Raw genomic sequence first — 20,811 nt, 5'->3', positions numbered from 1 at the left:
TGCTTGGGCCTGAGGTTGCCTAGGAGGCAACATAAAATCTTGCTTTTGTTTCATTTATAATTGGTGAGTCTGTGCTCTCTGGGCAAAGGCCAGCGCATTCTTGGAAGGGGTTTTTAATCCTGGATGCACATTAGAACAAGCTAAGGAGATTTCAAAAATGCCGATGCCCAGGTCCTGAGCCATAGAGATTTTAATTTAATAGGTCTGGGATGGGGCCTGGCTGTTGGGGTGTGTGTGTGTGTGTGTGTGTGTGTGTGTGTGTGTATGTGTGTGTGTGTTTATGTGGTACAAGCTTTCCAGCCCATTGTAACGGTCGGCCAGAGTTAAGAACTACTTATTTGGAAGAAAAAGTTGTCCATTTTCACTGTTACTGTTAGGCAGATTTCTTTAATCAGATTAAAACCATGTGATAGGCAGACAATGCAAAATTAGCTATGCAGAGAGAGGGATTTAAAGGTTCCAGGCATTTATGACAAAATCAGTCATGATCCTTTTTTTACTGTACTCAAAATAAGACATATAGAAAAAGCTGAGCCTTACAGGAGACAGATACAGTGTCCTTGGGCTTGGGTAGGGCTAGAAAGTAAGCAGCTTCAGGGCCAGGTGCAGTAGCTCACGCCTGTAATCCCAGAACTTTGGGAGGCCAAGGCAGGCAGATCACTTCAGGTCAGGAGTTCGAGGCCAGCCTGGCCAACATGGTGAAACCCCATCTCTATTAAAAATACAAAAATTAGCCAGGTGTGATGGCAAGTGCCTGTAATCCCAGCTTCTTGGGAGGTTGAGGCAGGAGAATTGCTTGAACCCTGGAGCCGGAAGTTGCAGTGAGCTGAGATCATGCCACTGCACTCCAGACTGGGTGACAGAGACTCCAAAAAAAAAAAAAAAAAAAAAAGAAAAAAAGAAAGAAAAAGAAATAAGCAGCTTCAGAGTGGGAGGCTGTAGACATCGCCAACCTTTCCTTGAAATCAGGTTTATACACTCATTTATTAACTCATTCATTCATACATTGCCTCTTTATTAAGTACCTCTTTGGTACAAACACTTCGGTAGGCTTGGGTGCAAAGGTGAATATGTCTTCCAGATAGGAATTCTAAAAGAGTTGGAAACTCAGGAGATTAGGGTTAATTTTCGTAATCACAGATACTTGACTTTTCACCCGGCCTCCCATTCCTTTGTCGATGCCAGAAGCCAGTGTCTGCTCTCGAGCTTTCCGGCGCGGTGTGAGGGAGGAGGAGATGGCAGCACCCCCACTTTCTGCCTCATCACTTGCCGAGTCTTGCCGCTGACATTTTCTCCGGTACATTTTCGTATGACGCCGAGCAGCATATGGCACCTCTTTGTCAGACACATTATCTCAAGCACGTCCTCACTCCCATCCTGCCTGACTCATTTGGGGATTACAGAAAGTTCGTAGGAACAGACAAGGGTGCAGAGGCAGGAGAAACATTGTAGAATTTGTGAAGACTGAGTACTGGAATACACTTTTTTTTTTTTTAAAGCAACAGAAAAAGTACAGATCTCATGGTATAGCTTCACAATACCCTTCCTCGGATGGCTGGGCAGGAATCATTATACTCATTTTAACAATCAGGAATCTGAGACTTAGAGAAGTTGACTGTCAAGCATTTCTACCTGGATGCCTCTTCCTGGGTGTGGAGGATGTACATCTCTAAGACTGGCACCTGGAAGGACTTCTTTTTCCAGCTTCAGGCACCGCTCTGCAGAGACCCTAGAGCAGCCTACAGTCCCGTCTCCGCAGGCTAACTAGACATGACCACAAGGGGGCACCAAAGAGTTTTCATTACTTCCGCAGGTCTTGCTTTGCCTGCTTTTTCTGCGGTGTGGTGGCACATAGGTGCACAATGAAAAGAAAACAGTGTGAACTTAGAAGAACGGACGATGTTGGAAGACAAAGCTTAAGCCCTAGGTAGAAAACTGTGACTAGCAGTGGTGGCGATGACCCTAATTTTTCCATTGATCAGGGAGGTGGGGAAGTGTCGCAGGGTGGGATAAACTTCAGATCCCTATCAGGACAACCCTGAGGTGCCATATGAATGTTTTCATTTTTCTTCGAGAAAGCAAAGGAAGATGGAAACTAATGCGTGTTAGGCAGGCATTTGTTTAATCAGTCCTTCACGGAGTGTGTGGCAGGACATCAAGTCTGGAAGTTAGGCTGAGGCTTAGTAGGACCTCGGTAGGACTGTGGAGGTCACGGAAGGGGGTCTGGGTTTTATTCCAAGTGCCATGAGGAGTCCAAGCCAGCGGGTAGTGTTACCTGTCTTACATTGGGATGCTCTGTGAGAAACAGGCCATGGAGCATAGGTGTGGGTGCAGTAGAGGGAGGGGCCATTGCAAAGTCCAGAGAGCCTAGGGTGGCCTTGGTGGAGATGGAAGGAAGCAAATGGACTTAGGACATCATTGGAGTTGGGACTGGCAGGGCTACTAGTGGACTGATACTGGCAATGTGGGTGAGAAAGGGGGGAATCAAAGGACCCTCAGGTTTGGGGTGTGGATGGTGATGAGACTGAATGAGAGGAGAAGGGTTGTGGGAGGACCAGGCTCAGAAGGAAACTGGCATCTCTTTTGGCCATGGCAAGTGTGTGATGCTGCAGGCTCCCACCTGGGGAGGCCTGGCAGGCAGCTGGATTTACCAGTCAGAGCTCAGGGGAGAGGCCAGGGCTACAGGTAGGAATTTGGCACTTTCATTTTTTTTTTCATTTAATACTCACATCAGCCCTATGTTTCAGATATTGTTGCTCCCATTTCATAGTCAGGGAAACTGAGACTTAGGAAAGAGGAGGTAACGTGGCTCGAAAGTAGTAGAGCTGAAATTTAAACTGGGTCTGTGTGATTCAGTCGCTGTTTCCAAGGTGTCTCCCACATTCTTAACTGATTACCATTAGGGAAAAATCTAGGTCTTATCCTGCCTCATACAGGCATTCATTAAGTATTGGTCATCCCAGGTTACCCCATTATACTTTAGCCTTCCTTCCCTTATGAAAAAAAAAGCATTAGTCAACCCAAGTGTCTAGTTCTTTAAAAAATCATTTTAATCCAATAGATCTTGTTTTTTTTTTTTTCCAACTAAATAATAGATTCTCTGAGGGAAGAAAAAAAATCATGCAGATCCCAGGCAACATATGGTAGAGCACCTCACACCCAGGCAGGGAGGCCAGTGAGGTCACCCACTGAGTGCCAGCCACCGTCATAGCGGCTGCCAGGAGTGCAGTGCCGGAAAGAATACTGAGCTAGGAGAATGTGCTGAGATCCATTAGTGATGTCTGTTTCAGGCACTGGAGGGGTGAGAGGCAGCCTCTGAATCCTATACTCGCCATTCCTGAGACAGATCCTTCAGTCAAAGGAGAAATCAGGGCTCCAATTAGAACCTGATCAATAAGACCCTCCCCATTCACAACTCACCAGTCAATGGAGACTCCACAGCAAGGGCTTGAGGTCTTCCTTTCATAATTACTCAGAACCCAATGAAACCAGGGGAGTGCAGAGGCTCAATTAGCGGGAGTTATGGGTGAGTCAGCCTCCCCTGCACCTGCTGTGAGAATGGGCCTTCAGGGCAGACCCGTCTTGAGCGATTGCAGGTGCTGGCTACAAACCACTCTCCAGGAGTTGCTGAGGCAGCTGCAGGAACAGACAGCAGCTCCCCAGAAGGGGAGACCTGAGAGGGAGGCAGAGGGCTATGAGTGAGCTGGTCCACGGCTGGCTGGAAGTGGAAGGCATGAGGGAGACTGGTAGGGCATGCTCAGATCACCCTGGGCTTTGTTCTAAGCTGTTCTGGAGGAGAGCTGAGATGATGAGACGCTGAAGGAAAACTGCTCACTGTGCTCACTGCTTGTGTGACTGGAGGGCCTCCTCCAGCCTGCTGAGAACCCAGACAGGTACTCCTTGGTGGCACCAGGGTGATGGGGTAATGGGCACACTCTCAACAAGGGTAGGAGCTGTTTTGGACACCTGAACATCAGATGGGGCTGTCATCAGTTTGGAGAAAGCAGGTGATATGGTTTGGCTGTGTCCCCACCCAAATCTCATCTTGAATTGTAGCTCCCATAATTCCCTTGTGTTGTGGGAGGGATCCAGTGAGAGATAATTGCATCATGGGGGCAGTTTCCCCCATACTGTTCTCGTGGTAGTGAATAAATCTCATGAGATCTGATGGTTTTATAAGGGGAAACCCCTTTCACTTTGTTCTCATTCTTTGCTTGCCTGCCACCATGTAAAACATTCCTTTCCCTCTCCGCTGTGATTGTCAGGCCTCCCTAGCCATGTGGAACTGTGAGTCCATTAAACCTGTTTTTCTTTATAAATACCCAGTCTCAGGTATGTCTTTATCAGCAGCATGAAAATGGACTAATACAGCAGGGGTGCAGGACTGGCCCCTGGTATTCCAGAGATGGTTGCCATGCCTCCCAGTCAGAGGGTTCTGGGTAATGGGGATGGAGGCATGGAGCTGGAGGTATCAACAAAGGCAGAAAAGCCCTAGTTAGAGGGCACAGAGGCCAGAAACTCCTTAGACACTTATTCTCATTATGGGCTAACAATTAGGTGGAGAGGGGGTTTGTTGGGAAGAGAGCCCTGGCTGGAGGGAGAAGAGGAGGATCAGACAGAGGTCTATAGGAGATAGGTGTCCATTCATCAAGAAGTCACACAGGGAAGGAAACTTTAGACAGAATCTGGGAGAAGTTTCCTAGGCTCTTTCTATTTGCAATGTTGGGTTGGTGATTTTCCTTTGCCTTGTGTTATATTCGCTGATGGGGCTGTTAAAAAAACCCCAGCAAGAAACTACCTTGTTTATCCTGAGAACACTCAGTAGGACACAAGCAAGGAGCAAAGCTGTGGGAAGTGGGAATTGAAGTCCAGGGTACAATTTGAATGCAAGGGAGAGGACCTGTAGTGGGGTTCCAGAGTAGAGAGCAGAGCCATGGGCAGCTTTTAGAAAGGTGGGAAGGTTGGTGTGTCCTCTGCAAATACCTAGGAGGGCTGTCTTCTCTTTCCATTTATGGTCACCTTGATACAAGCTGGTTTGCGCCCACCTCAGTGGGTCAGTGATGGAGACTGAAGAGGGAGCAGAGACACTCTGCACCTGAAAGATGACTTGGGGATGTCAAAGAGCCATCTTGCAGCCACATCCAGATGTCTGCTGCTCTCAAAAGAATGGGAGCAGCAAACATCACAGCAAATGGCATTTTTTTCAAGAGAATGTCATCTCCATTACTGCTAACTGGGGCCCATCGTGCACCCAAAGAAGAAGTAAGGAGGATAAATATTTTGGAGGAATGAGTGTGTGGGAGATAAGTGGGCAGGTCACACAAACATTGGGTAAAATGGACCTTGTGTTGCTCATGGTTCTCCCCCAACTCAGTAACAAGACCCAAGTCTGAGTTTCATGAAACTCCCCAGCTCATCCATGTCCACTGAGTTCCTGCTAATCAATGTCACCTGGGGAGGGAAAGGTGAGCCAGAGCAGGATAGCAGATTTCCTCTGTTGAGGGAGACGAGGTGGGTCTCCTGCTTTACGAGTCTCGATGGGCTGTCCCATCTAAGGGACACAGAGCAGAAGGGTTAAGGGAGATAAGCAGACATATCAGGTGGCCTTTGTATAGAAGATATGGGCTGGGTGCGGTGGCTCACACCTGTAATCCCAGCACTTTGGGAGCCGAGGTGGGTGGATCACGAGGTCAGGAGATTGAGACCATCCTGGCTAACATGGTGAAACCCCGTCTCTACTTAAAAAAAAGAAAATTAGCCAGGGAGGTAGAGCTTGCAGTGAGCTGAGATCGTGCCACTGCACTCCAGCCTGGGCGACAGAGCGAGACTCTGTCTCAAAAAAAAAAGGAGCAGTCAAGAATGGGGGATTTCAACCCATTTGTTAATTTTTATCAACTAATCTCTTCGAATCTTTGCAACTTTCCGTTTTCTGTTCTTATTTTTAATGAGGTATACTTCACATACCCATAAAATTCCTCCACTGTGCATGTACGATTCAGCGAGTTTTAGTAAAGGTATAGAATTATACAACCCATGACTCCAATCCTATTTTAGAACAGTTGTTATTATTGTTTCTCTTCTCCAAAGGATTAGCTCAAATTCTTCTTGGAAGGGCTTACAAGGTTTGCAGGAGGGTGCACAGTCAATCTGGGAGAGAAGTAAACACAAGCAATGAAGATAGTGGAGTGGCCTGGACGGGAAGCTTCTTTTACAAAGGAAGGATGACAAGAGCCCGCAGTTCTTATTGTGTAGGTAAAATGAGTCAGGGGCCATGCCAACCCCATCACATGGATTATCACCTTGGATTTTAACAGTAAGCCAAAGTGACAGGTAAACATGTTATTCCCATTTTACAGATGGAAAAATGGAAGTTTACAGAGGTGCAGTGGCTTCTACAAGGTCTCTCTGAACCCATACCTTTCCAACTGCAGAATTTGCATGCTCAAACCATTACACTAGGATACGTTTGACAACTTTGCTCCAGAGTCTAGACTGTACTGTAAGATGACTTACAATGCAGCAGCTCCTGACTGCATGCTCAAGACCTTGATTTCTGCAACTCTGAATCCATTTGAGTTTATAAAATGAAAAATGAGCCCCTACTCCCTATTGATCCTAATCCTCACTCATCCCTAGTTTCGCTCATTTTGGCTTAGGCTCCACCTGGAAAACAAAACATTAACCACTGGGCTTTGTTTGCTCTGATGATCCTGCTCTGACCCTCACATAGCACGAGGCACCAAATGTCTGGCGCCCTCCCTTGTGCAGAGGAATAAAGAAACCTGAAAACACACTATCATTTCAAAAAGAGCCTGCCTGCCACGAAAGTAACAGTGTTCGATGATGCCATTGTATTTCTTCCTCCCTTTCAAAATCAATCTTTAGATTTTAGGCCTGAAAAGTAGGTGCCACTATCTTCTAATGATCTGCCAGGGGTTAGAAACGGAATGCTACACACCACTTAACATGTGAAATATGATTTATCTGTCAGGGCATATATGAAAAAAATGAAGAGAAATATCTAACAACAACCCTTCTGTTGAGTTTTGAAATGTAAATGTTTGCTAATGCTTTGCCGAAGACAGCTTCACTTGGGCTGAGAGCTATGTGTAAAGAAACATTAAAATGCATCATTTGCTCAGGGCTAAAAGTCATCAGCCTGCAATATTAATGCCCTTTAAAAAATAATTTGACGGCATGAAATCAGAGCATGCCTTGTGCAAAGGATTGGCTCTTGTCAATTTTCTTGTGGATCTACTGAGCTATAATTGCATTTAGATCTTGCCAAAAATGAAAGTGTTCTTTTTTTAAATTTTCTCCATCTCTTTCATTTGCTGGAAGAAAGGTAAGGGGGTTAACTTTGATTTCATCTAGTGTGAAAGACCCCTGCCCTATAGGCTGGAACACGCTGGTCAGCTAGAGGTCATGGGTTGTTGTTGTTGTCTTTTCCTCCATCCTCAGCTCACAGGCTCCCAGCAGGGCTCATCTGGCTTAGGGGACCTGGGAGAGCCCAGTAACTAGATTAAGGCCACTTTGGCTGCAAGTGACAAAACCCTTCTCAAATTGGCTTAAGCAACAAATAGGAAATGTTTAAGGACACAAAGGATATCTTACAGAGTCAGGGGATGGGAATGAGGTCGAACCTTAGCCCACCTGGAAGCAGGGGCTGCCATGCATGTGTGCCTCCCGGGTGTGTCTGGGGTGGGCTGTGGCTGCTAGTGGCTCCTGGGATGGGGCTGGGCCTAGTGGGGAGACGGGGAAGATGAGGAGGAGGTGGATTCTATCCAGCTCTGGTCTTCTCTTCCTGCCTCATCTAGGGCAAGACCTCACTTTCTCCTGCAAGGGTGTAAGGGTTCCATTTGAAATAATGGTTTTGTGGTGAAGAAAGAAATTGGAAATAACTAGATAATTTCTTGGCCTCTTCACAAATTGTATAGCTTTGAGGATTACAGCCACTTGATAGTCACAAGTGACAGGAGCGGTGCTTGAAGAATAAGCTATTTCTTCACTCTGTGATCATTTACCCAACAAAGGGGAGCAGCTGAGGGTCGCAAGGGTAACAGATGAGCAAGGTACAGCAATGGCTGTGAAGGTGCCGCCTGTCTGGTTGCTATTCTGGAGGCTGGGTGTTCCAGGATGTAGTTTTTCACTCAAGGTCTCTGTACTTTCCTTTTATCTTTCTATTAAAATTTTTTTGATAGAATCTTTATATATTCATACATACACACACACACACACACACACACACACACACACAGATATACATTGATGCATTTATTTCAGCCATTTGTTCGACACATACTTATTGAGTGCCTACCAGGGGTTCCAGGCTCTGGAGATAGAGCAGTGAACAAAACAGAATTGGTGCGCTGTTCTCCTGGAACTAACTGGTGGGGATGGGGTGTGATTGCTTCTGCTTGATGCCGGTATTCCCACTTTCTCATCAGCAGTAAAGTGCCATGGCCATTTGACTCCTCAACAAGCTCAGCCCTGATCTTTAACAGGCTTGTCAGTCCTTTAAATTAGTTTGGAAGGTTTCAAGTAGTGATTCTTAAAGTGTGTTCTGGAAACTCATATGGGTTATTTTTTATCATAATGCCAAAACACTTGTCTTTTAAAAATCTCTGTCATGAGTGAAGAGTGGAGTTATCCAAAGGCTACACGATGTGTGAAATCAAAACAGATTGAATGGAGAAGCAGGCATATGACTCCAATTGACTTCTATTAAGCCAGCCAATAAAGAGATTTGCAAATAACAAAACAATGCTACTCAATTCACTAGTTTTTTAAATTTTTGAAAATATAGTTATTTTTTAAAAAAACACCTAATTTATATTAACATGTTACATGTTTATGTTAAGGTACAATAAGTTTATTGTTTTTAATGAATTAATGTCTTCTAAAAATGCTTCAGTTTTAATTTCAAATATGGTAAATATCAATAGATATAATCCACACAAAATTCTTTGAGGTTCTTAATTTTTAAGAGTGTAAAGGGGCCTGGGCACAGTAGCTCATGGCTGTGATCCCAGCACTTTGGGAAGCCAAGGCAGGTGGATCACCTGAGGTCAGGAGTTTGAGACTAGCCTGGCCAACATGGTGAAACACCGTCTCTACTAAAAAAACAAAAATTAGCCAGGCGTGGTGGCGGGTGCCTGTAATCCCAGCTACTCAGGAGGCTGAGGCAGGAGGATCGCTGGAAACCAGGAGGTGGAGGTTGCAGTGAGATTGCGCCACTGCACTCCAGCCTGGGCGACAGAGCCAGATTATGTCTCAAAAAAACAAGAGTGTAAAGGGGTCTTGAGACCAAAAAGTTTGACAACTGCTAATTTAGAGGCAATGGGTATTGCATGTGATGGGAGTCAGCATTCTCAGTAGCAATGAAATTGATTTAAGGCATATTAGAGAAAGAACTGTAAGGAGGCTCTAGAACCAGCCTCAGAAAGCTACCAGGATCTAGGAAAACTAGGAGGTCAGTTGCTGCCAATGTCACAGAACCAGGCTGGTGAGGACACCACTGTGCACTGCTGAGCACAGGACACCACAGTTTCTCCTCGCTAACCCTGGAGGCACCACCACCCCGGAAACTAGAGGCTGCTCCTGCCGCCAAACCCTCTGCCAGTCCTGATTCTTTTTGTTCCCGGCTCACGTATGAGGTCTGGGATGGATACATCTCACTGTGGGCCTAGGTCATGGTCCAAGGCCTGGCAGCCACAGAGCCGAGGGAAATCAGTGTGACTGTGTGGGCTCCTGCAGAGGGAGGTGGGCCCAATCTCTCACCCAGAGCCAGATGTAGAAAGTGATGGGCAGCCTGACAAAGTTCCCTTCAACCTGGTATGTTTCAGAGAATGTCCTGGGGCTCTGTTTGCCCTTTCTAACCACATCCCTTGAGAAATCAGGGGAGCTAGAGATGGAGGGCAGTCAGTGTTACTGCTTCTGGCTCAGTCTCCTGTGTACTTTTGTTGCTAAGCCTCGGAAGCTTAGGGATCTTTTGTGGCTGGATGATGGCAAGGTGCATGGAATATAGAAAGAGGTAAGGAGAGTCTGTTATACTCCTGGGTCTGCCTCCTTCCTCAGTGAGGGGGAGGATGGAACTTAAGAGTATAGTGCAGCAATTAAGAGCTCAGTTTCTGGAATCAGACAGTTTAGGGGTCCCAATCTTGGAGGTGCATTCTGCCTCCCTGGAGACAGCTGTTTCTGGACAGGGGCCAGCGGGCCACGTCAGGGAGACATGAGAGAGGGAGGAAGGAGACAGGAGGCAGCAGGAACAGAGCTGGCTGGACAGAGCTTTGTCCACTTGATAAAGCAGGCATGTTCCTTGCAGCTGTCCCTGTGATGCTCGCCTATGTCTGGTTTTCTCATGACTCAGAGCCACAGGGCAGGCCCCTCCAGCAGTAGGGAGAATTTGGATTTGGACATGGTTTGAGATGAAATGAGGTAGAAGACTCTCTCCCTTTGCTGCCACCCACCACAACTCCCCAGGCCAGTGCTGTATCCCTTCTGGTGATCAGTGAGCCTGGGGACAGCCCGCCAGTTAGAGCTGGTGACCACTTTGGCTGGAGGTATGCAGGAGTTTACAGGACCCAAGAGCCAGAGAATCATCCCCTTCTCCTAGGAAGAGGCAATGAGAAGCCAGAGAGAAAAATCATAGACAACAGCGTGGGCAATGGGATCCTGGGACCAAATGACTCCTGACAAGAGTAAGTGAGGCTTTGAGCTCCTGGAGGGCAGGGAGAATACTCATCTCTGACTCATTTCCCTGGCGTCTGGTGGACTGCCTCTCAGGATGGATAACCGCAGCTTGCAGGGAGCCCAATCAGGTTCTGGCTCCCCCTTCCCTTCCCAGTACCCTCTTCCTCACCCAGTGTGCTCCTGCTAACACGTGGCCCTCCGATCTGCAAGAAATTGCCTCCTAAACAAGTTCCTACGAAGGTGTCAGGCTGAATGTGCTCCTGTGTTAAGGATACTTGAATTTTAAAGGAAACAATAAGGAGGGCAATGCTTTATCCAAATTGGCGATTCTCTAATGCGTGTTTTTACCTGTTTCCCCAAGAATGTAACAGATGTTTTGTAAAATTCTTTATTAAATTCTTTGTCAAGTGAATTTGGGAAATCTTGGATGTTATAGCTCCTCCTCAAAGATTTAAAATGCACAATGTTGGCCAAGCATGGTGGCTCATGCCTGTAATCCCAGCACTTTGGGAGGCTGAAGCAGGCAGATCACTTGAAGTCAGGAGTTCGAGACAATCCTGGCCAACATGGAGAAACACTGTCTCTACTAAAAATACAAAAATTAGCTGGACGTGGTAGGTGCCTGTAGTCCCACCTACTTGGGAGGCTGAAGCATGAGAATCGCTTGAACCTGGGAGGTGGAGATTGCAGTGGGCCAATCTCATGCCACTGCACTCCAGCCTGGGCAATAGAGTGAGACTCTGTCTCAAAATAAATATAAATAAATAATTAAATAAGTAAAATGCATAATGTCATATTAAAGGCCCTAGGAGGTCCTGTGAGTTTTAACCTGTTGGATTTTTAAAAAATAAGTCTTATTGAGGTATGGTTTACATACAATAAAACTTGCTCATTTTAATGGTGCAGTCTAATCAGTTTTGATGTACACACTCAGGTAACCAACATGACAATTGAGGTCTAGGACATTTCTATCAGCTCAAAAACTCCCTCATGACCCTTCATAGTCAATTCTCTTTCTCAACGTGCAACCTCTGGCAGCCACTGATCTGTATCCTATAACTAGAGTTGAGCCTTTTCTAGAATTTCACAACAATTGGAGTCATCCAGGAGGTTGTCTTTTGTGTCTCTGGTTTCTTTCCTTAGCATGATGTTTTCTGAAGTTGAGCTGTGTTGTGTTTATCAGTAGTTTCTTCCTTTTTATTGCCAAGTAGTATTTCACTGCACGGATGTGTCACTGTGAATCCACTCCCCAAGTCTGAGTGGTTTCCAGTTTTAGGTGATCAAGAATAAAACCACTATGAATATTTGTGTACAAGTGCTTGTGTGGCTGTGTATTTTCGTTTCCCTTGGGTAAACAAGTATGAGTGGAATTGCTTAATTTTATTTGATCAAGGGACACTTAAACTGAACATCTGTTAATGAATATTCTGAAAAACACAATTTGGAAAACATGGCTAAAATATTGGGCCTGTCAACACCATCCAGGCCGCCACCCTCACTGTCCTTGGGCAAATGCCAAGCTTATGGTGCCAGGCCCCTTGCTCTGCAGACATTTGAAAGGGGGAATGGGGTGGCCATGGCCTTGTCAGACAGAGCTCAGCTGGAGAGGGGACTCAGGAGCTGAAGCCAGTGAGTGGAGTTGGCCTCAGGACTGTGGTATCTTTTCTTATATAATAGTAAAACCCCAGATGCTAGTTAGCCCGGGTCCCCTATGGTGAAGAAGCAGTGAGTCTGGTCTGGAGCCCAGGTCCTACATCTCCTTCTCATTGGTTTTAAGTAAAGAGGGAAAAGAGGCTATGTAGCTGCTTTTCACAAATGTCGTCATTCTCATCAGCAGATGGTAGAGGAGAGAGGCTAATTGAGAACTCCTGTAGCATATAAAACAAAAACCAGCCAAAGGAACCCGCAAGGTAAATGTTATCATTATAAGGGAGGTAAAGGAAACAGCATCTGTCCCTGCTGTGGCAGGAACCAGAGCTAGGATGCTGGAGAGGTGCCTGCTCCCTGGGCCTTGCGGGGAAGTGGTTCTCACTCAGTGGCAAGCGGAGCTGACGGCTCAGCAAATGCTCTATTAATCCCACCTGAAGAGAAGAACAGTTCGGGAGGACTGGGCTAGGTCCCGATTTTAAATGTTTAATGCACATCTTAATCTTCCTTTTATTTGTTGTTGGACTGTCTGGACAGACTCTTGTGATTTTCCAGGTTTGTTGATCAATTAAAGTTGGAGAAGACACATGGTTTATCCCACCGCATGCCTTCTGATAGGGCATAGTATGTTGAAACATCCAGGGATAAGTTTATCTGATTGTGGGCTTAGCTGATGTAGGGGCTGAGGGTGCGGAAGGTACCTGCCTTTTGCAGCAGCCTGAACAAATAATTTAAAAACTCCGTTCCTTGCCTTTAGCTCCACTGGGCTCTCAGGCCCCACTGGAGAAGAACAGGGAAGAAACAGCTCTTTTCTGCAGCCACCTTCCTAGGCATTCCGTGGTTTTGCTGAAAGAGCAAAGGCTTCTGGAAACAGACCCATGTTCCCGATCCTGGCTCTGACACTGACGAGCTAAGGCCAGAGCCCTCTCTTATGTCTTAGTCTCCTTGTCTGTAAAATGAGGGCATGTACCTACTTCAGAGGTGTTAGGAGGAGTATATACACATGATGCCTTGTGTGGGTACAGTAGTGCCTAGCACAGTATTAGCTGTAGAATAAATGGGAATTCATAACCCCTCATTCCTGGATCAACCCCTGTAAGTCCACCCAAGAACACTGTGTGCCTGAATAAAAGGCAGGTAGGAGGAAGGCAGGGAGGAGAGTGCTTGGGTAAAAAGACACTGTGGTGAAGCATTCCTCTACTGGAGCCCCTCTCTCAGAATCCTAGACTCCTAAAACACCAGGCTTGGAAGTTTCTTTGGAGGTCTTTTATTCAACTGTTCACTTCATGCAGGGGATAACTTTCCAAAGTCCTTGCCAAATGTCATCCAATTTTCCCTGGAACATCTTCAAAATAGTGTAGTGGGTGCAGAAATAGTCTCCACCACTTCCTAACCCTAACCCTGGGCTAGTTCCTTAGCCTCTCCCTGCCTCAGTTCCCTCAACTGTAAAGTGAGAACAATGATAGTAGGATTACTCTAAGGACGAGTTAATACCTGTGCCTAAAGTGGTCTTTGGAAAGTGCAACCTCTCAAAAAAAATACCAACTTTAAACATGATTATTATTGCTATAACCTTTTCAGGGCCGAGGACAAAGCTATGGCTGGTTACACCCTGTAACCTCCCTGGCACCTCAGGGCAGCTTTGGTCCAGAAAAGGAAGCTCTCTCTGTCTTCATGAAATTTCCACTTGGGCATCCATTGATTATCCTTCTGTTCAGATTTTAATTTTTTTTTTTTTTTGGAGAGCTATCATCTCTTCCCTGGATCTCTTCCTCTTTCATACTTAGTGCTTTATACCCAAGAGAATATTATTGCATCGAATATGAAATTGTGGTTTTGGAGGTCAAAAACTGTCAGGTGTTTCATACGATTCAACCTGCACAGAAGCAGTGTCATCTTTGGGTCCCTGGAGTCACAATCACCACAGTTACTTTGGGCACCTGATTCCAGGTCCCTAAAGAAGATCTGAGAGGAGTGCCTAGAAATTTGCATTTCTAACAAGGTCTCCACTGACACAGTAGAAAGAACACCGGCCTGGGAACAGGAAACCCAAGTTTGAGGACCAGTCCTGTTTCTAGCTGGCCACATAATCTTGGGAAAGTCACTTCAGTCTCTAGGTCTCTGCTCTCTTTTATCGCCACAATAGGAATTGTGAGAAAGTGATCTCTAAGATTACCCCCAAGCCTGAATTTGTATGGTTTATAAAACACTTACTGGGTGCCTACTAGGAACTGAAGGTCACAAAAGATATAGTTCAAGCCTGCAAGGAGATTACTCTTGTTGGGAAGATTCAAACCAGATGAAGAGGCAGAGCAATACAACGTGGAAGATAATACAGTACGGTGGCATCAGTGATATCACCGTGGAGAAAACAGTTAACTGCAAATGTGTATTACTGCTATAGAAGCAGTGAAGTGAAGCCTCTGTGGATAGCATAAGCTTCCTGAGGGAAAGGGCAAATTTGAGCAGCGTCTTAGGTTGAGAGAAGGAAGAGTCAGCTTATCATCTTTTCTCTTTGATAGTCCCAGCACTGGCTCCTACAATTTCAGCAGTCTTTAAGGTACTACCTATGTTCATTTGCTCATTCATTCATTCATTCATTATCTATCCATGAACATATATTGGGTGCTTACATATGGTGAACAAGATCAAATTAGTCCCTACTCTTAGAGAGCTTAACATTGTAATGAAGGATATGACAAATATTAAACAGATTAAACAAAGTGATGTAATGCTATGAAGAGAATTAAAGCAGGATGAAATAGGAACTGTGGTTTCTTCGGTTTGGGGGTGATGGTCAGAAAAGATCTCTCAGAAGACTGAGAAGCTGTGACCTGAAAGTCAAGAAGAAGCCAAACAGGGCACGATCAGGGAAAGAATGCTTCAGGTAGAGGAAACTGCCAGTGCTGAGTATCTACGGTGGGAATTTACAGGAATGAAAGGAACGCAGGAGAAGAAGGGAGAAAGGCAGGAGAGGGTACAAGATATATCTGGTACAGTAGGCAGGGGTAAGATTGTAAAACGCTTCATAAACCAGAATAAGGATTTTATATTTTATGCTTAATTCTATGTGCAATAGGGAACCATTGAATGGCTTTAAGAAGAGGAACAACATGATTTGACTTAGGTTTTTGAGGATCGCTCCATCTACAGAATGAAGAATGATTGTAAAGAGGGTGAGTGGAAATAGGAGGCCTGGAGGATGTTATTGCAGAATGGTCCAATGAGAGACAGTGATGGAGCAGACTAGTGAGGGAGCAGGTAGGGAACAGGCACAGGTGTTTAATCACTCAGGGTAGAGAGGGTGGGGGAGAGGCACACAAGGAGATAAGGGAAGGGCTCAATATTTAAAGCAGAGTTTCTTAAACATTTTTTCCTGCTCTAGTGGGAAAATCATGCACTAGCAAGAACAGTGTATCAATTCAATGGTGATTCTCAATGGGGGTTCTCCTGGAAGGTGTGACAGCATATTGTTGCTGGAGGAATGTGGGGGGCATGCCCTACGCATGCACCCCAGCAATTGCCACAAGGTTTATGTCATGACTATGACACAAATCCTAATTTTGAGAGAGGACCCAGGGTAGCTGCTCGAAATGATAGGAAACATTGACAAATCCCAGCCCACTTTGACTTATTGAAAGCTTGTTCCTTGCTATTTTGACCCCAAGTACATTTTGATTTCAGGTTTGTAAATAAAATTATTTGTATTAGAATAATAAAAACATTTTTTTTTGTTAAGATGATTTTATAGAGCAAATTCTAATAAGTAAATTTAATTCTTTGATCATTTTTTATCTGATGCACCTAAAAATTTCCAGCCAAAACTGGACCTGGTGGCTCATGCCTGCAATCTCAGCACTTTGGGAGGCTGAGGTGGGAGAATCTCTTGAGGCCAGGAGTTTGAGACTAGCCTGGGCAACATAGTGAGACCCCATGACTGCAAAAATTTTAAAAATTAGCTGGGTACAGTGGCATGAGCCTGTAGTCCCAGCTACTCAGAAGGCTGAGGTAGGAGGATTGCTTGAGTCCAGAAGTTGGAGGCTACAGTGAGCTATGATTGTGCCACTGCACTCCAGCTTGGGTGACAGAACAAGACCCTGTCTCTTAAAAAAAATTCAATCATTTTGGTTTTCATTTCCATTTTCATTATGAGAAATTCTATTCCATATAACCAGTTTTTTTTGGAAGAGTTTGAGAAGGATTAGTTCTTCAAATTTTTGGTAGAATTCAGTCATCACTCAAGGTATTTTTTTTTCCATAATGACGTTTTTAAGTTCAATTTCCTTAGGCTTGATTTTGCAAATTTAAATTTTTTCAGACATATGATTCTTTAGTAAGTTTTACTGATAATGATAATGAATATGTTTGAGGTTCACCCTCTCAACTCTCTGTGTCCAGTCAAAATTTGCAATGCCAACAACACAATAGTTTCTAGTCCCATGATCCACTGAGAAAAACACGGATTCTTTAAAAGGTAAAATACATATTCAACATGATGCTGCACTCTCTTCCCCTCCCCCCTCAAAGGCTGACAGTACTAATTCACTGCTGGCACTTCCCATGGATTGGGAGACAGCTGTAGCTGATATTGAGCTTAGAATCAGATGGTTCAGACATCGAACCATTTCTGCATCAGTTGGTAAACAGCTGTGGCCTGGTGGGCTCCTTTTGGACCTCCCTACGCTGACCCAGCAACTAAAGAGTTAACACCCAAACCATCAGGGCACCTGGAAGATCCCAGAAGAGTTGGGGTGAGGGTGAGGGTTGGGCAGGGCAGGGTTGGCCAGCACTGCAGCTGGCCATTTGTGCTGATTGGTGGATTGTTAACCGTTTTGAATATCACTCTGGGGAACAGTTTAAGAATCTTTCTCAGTACAAGGCTCCAGGCAGACATTACTGAATTGATCAAAGTTGGTAGTTTAGATGAAACCTATTTATCACCCCTGGATTAAGGTCTTATCTCCCTTAGGGATATTTGGTTATAAACAGTGTGCTCTGAAGGTTAAAGAACCTCCAGGGCTCCAGGAACTGGACTTCTACTGCTGTAACTTCAAGTACCCTCCTTGGACAGAACTGGGGGCTGAGGCCAAATCACAGTTCGTGATCTGGATTGGCCCTGACCTTTGAACATGAGATAGGGCAATCAATGGGGATAGGCACTAAAATGAACCCTAAGACCCTCCCCGCATTGCCAAGGCTTCTAGCACAACAGGGATGGCTTGTTCAGGCCTGCATTCAGTCTTGACATTCTGCAGTGTAGAAGCCAGGGGCGTCAATGGTTTCTCTGCTACATGTTTTCATTTTTGTAGAAATCACGTTGCCTATAGATGGCAAAACTAGCTTAGTATAAAAACAGCATGACTTGTGCCCTTAAAAATATTAAGTAAAAATAATTTGCCAGCCAGGTGCTGTGGCTCACTCCTGTAATCCCAGCATTTTGGGAGGCCGAGGTGGGTGGATCACCTGAAGTCAGGAGTTTGAGACCAGCCTGGCCAACCATGGCGAAACCCCGTCTCTATTTAAAATACAAAAAAATTAGCCAAGTGTGGTGGTGCATGCCTGTGATCCCAGCTACTTGGGAGGCTGAGGCAGGGGAGTTGCTTGAACCTGGGAGGTGGAGGTTGCAGTGAGCCGAGGTTGCGCCATTGCACTCCAGCCTGGGCAACAAGAGGGAAACTCTATCTAAAAAAAAAAATAATAATTCTCATAGTAATATATATTTTTCCTTTTTAGTAAGTGGCAAAGTACCCCTGATTTTGAAACATGTATGGTCATGATATCAAGAGTGACAACCTGGGCAAAAGAGAGCTATTGCAAAGAAGAAGGGCCTTTAGGGAAATGGAGCAGAAAGAGGAAGCAGTAAGATATTGTCTTTAGAGCCTACAACCATATATGGATTGGGTGGTCCAGAAGGAAGAATGTGGCAACCTTCCACAAGGGCTGTCGGCACTGCTGTGGTGGGATGGGCAGGAATGATTTCTCCCTCCAGGATCACTCTGTTTCCAATGAAAGACTTTTAGACTTGTCACAGCTCTTATTTTTTCAGTGAGGTGATTGAAGTCCAGAGGAATTAACTGACTTGTGCAAGACCACACAGCTAGCCCAAGATCCATTCAGAACCAAGAAAGAGAGTCCTGACAGTACATTCTAGTTACCTTAGACAACATGTCAGTGCAATTCATCAATTTCTTGATAATCCAGAAGTATCATTAGAAACACTAACCATATAACACTGTAATATGGGGCTGGGTGAGGATATAGATCTATTTGCTTCTACACTAAGTGGCCTCATTTAGTGCTATTTTGGGGTCTGCTCTTGGTACTTCCTAGGCTGTCTTTATCATCGTCAATCACCTACTGTGCCTGCTTCAAACAAATCTTCCAACATCTGCTTCCCCACACACTGTTGAAAGTACATTAGTAATTTAATTTTATGTAACACTTCTTCCAACTTGCTAGAAATCTTGCCAATGCAGTCTTGCCCGCTCCCCCTGAGGAGCCACTTTCTCTTCCGCATTCTCTGGACCTTCTGTATCCCTTGTGGACAATGCATTGTTCTAGGAGGAAGCCACCTACTGTTTTGCAAAGAGCAGGGCCCAAATCCTGTTACTAACAGTGTGGCTGTGGACAAAGTCCTTTGCCTCTCTGAGCCTGAGTTAACTCTTTGCGCTAACGTGTCTTTCAGGGAGAGTGGGAGTCTTAAATGCCTGCATAGAGCTGTCTTTTAACAAATGCTAGTTTCCTGTCTTTGTTTAGAGGCATGCTCCACCTTCTGCCTTACATTGTGGTTGGTTCCAGGCATGTTTGTGCTCTTCAGTAGGATCCAGAATCCTTAGGTTGGTGACTATGTTTCCTAATTCGGGATCCCCCTGTGCCAGGCATAGGCTTGCTGCAGGCTCTCCATTAGTGCTTGTAAAGTAGATAATATTGTAAGTCATTAAGTTCTGGTCTGAGGCAGGTGTGTAATGGCCATGTACTCTCTTGCAGGCTCAAGGTTACAGGTCCTCGGGGCCTTTTTTCTTCTGTGTCCTGGGAGGCATAGTGACTGCAGCTCTGACCTCCATACAGGTGGACTTTTTTTTTTTTGAGACGGAGTCTCACTTTGTCACTCAGGCTGGAGTGCAGTGGCATGATCTCTGCTCACTGCAACCTCCGCCTCCCAGGTTCAAGTGATTCTCCTGCCTCAGCCTCCTGAGTAGCTAGGATTACGGGCGCACGCCAGCACACCCGGCTAATTTGTGTATTTTTAGTAGAGACAGGGTTCTCCATGTTGGCCAGGCTGGTCTCAAATTCCTGATCTTGTGACTCTCCTGCCTCAGCCTCCCAAAGCACTGGGATTACAGGCATGAGCCATCGCGCCTGGCCTGACATTTCTATAAATGATGATCCCTCTTTGGAAAGTAGCCTCTTTGCAGAAGGCCCTTCTCCCAAGAGGGAATAAGATTCAGGGAACCAACTTCAAAGCCCATGCAAAATGAGCCAGTCTGCTCCATCCCTGTGGGCACAGTCAATGGGGCAAGAGCCCCCAGGGCTGCATCTCCTTCCTTCCCAGGGAAGCCATAATTTTGAGTGACTTTCAGTGTTTCTTAGCATTTGGGCAGTCTCTTGATTCCTTTGCAGAAGGTTTTGTTGTCAGATCAAGAGCACCTGCTCCCTTTATGCCCAATTGGTTGTATTGATGCAGAGGGGGCAGGTGGAGGGAGAAAGAAGTGGTGAGAGAAGCCTTGAGAATGGAGATGAGGGTGCTCCCAGAGAGAGGGAAAAGTGGATAAAAGCCTGGCTGTGCTCCCTGCACCTAAGTTCCTTAAGATTCTTCCCTTCCTGACAACAAATCTTCTTTCTCCTTGAATCAATTGGGGTGGGCCTTGGTGCCTGTCAATAAATAGGCTCCAACTAACTTCTGTTTTAAATCCATTGGGGTCACATGGTAAGTTTTTTGAGAGTGGAACCACATTTCTGTTCTTATCTTCCCCTGAACACACAAGTAATGCTGGAGGCATAGTATTTGTTGATTTAATGAATAATGTGCCTGAGTAGCACTGCGCTGGGTGCAAGGAGAGTGTCTGCCCCCAGAAATTTCAAGAATTGCCAGAATATTGGAAGCAGAAAGGCTGGTCCTTTAAATATGTCATAAGCCCCATTTATGGTGTGTTCTGCAGCAGTTTTGCAAACACAGAAAAATCCATTTGAATCCAATATTCTCAGATTGCCCTGTTCATTTGGTAGTTAGAATATATTATCCTCATAGATTATTTGAACTCCTGGTTTTTAGCCCTCTCTGAACCTCCTTCAGATCACTGCTAGTGAGACATTTGGGTAAAGTTGTAAATGCATTTGCTGTATCTTTTTGCCTAAGTATTTCCAGCAGGCTTTATGGAGCTTGTAAATATGAACTGATTTTCTTTTACATATGTGAGTCAGCCTTATTTTTGTCTAAAGTGGACTTTATGAACCTGCACGAATTAGAATAAA

General features: G+C 45.3%; 1 protein-coding gene across 1 annotated transcript in view; it reads left to right on the top strand.

Moving 5' to 3' along the window:
* The window catches only part of LOC129047184 (uncharacterized), a 608,921-nt gene that overhangs the window by 292,155 nt on the left and 295,955 nt on the right, over positions 1–20,811 (top strand). The window lies entirely within an intron of this gene.

This window comes from Pongo abelii, chromosome 14 (genome assembly GCF_028885655.2).
Source record: "Pongo abelii isolate AG06213 chromosome 14, NHGRI_mPonAbe1-v2.0_pri, whole genome shotgun sequence".
Taxonomy (NCBI): Eukaryota; Metazoa; Chordata; class Mammalia; order Primates; family Hominidae; genus Pongo; species Pongo abelii.
The sequence above is the reverse complement of the archived record's forward strand: the minus strand, read 5'-3'. Positions and strand labels throughout refer to the sequence as shown.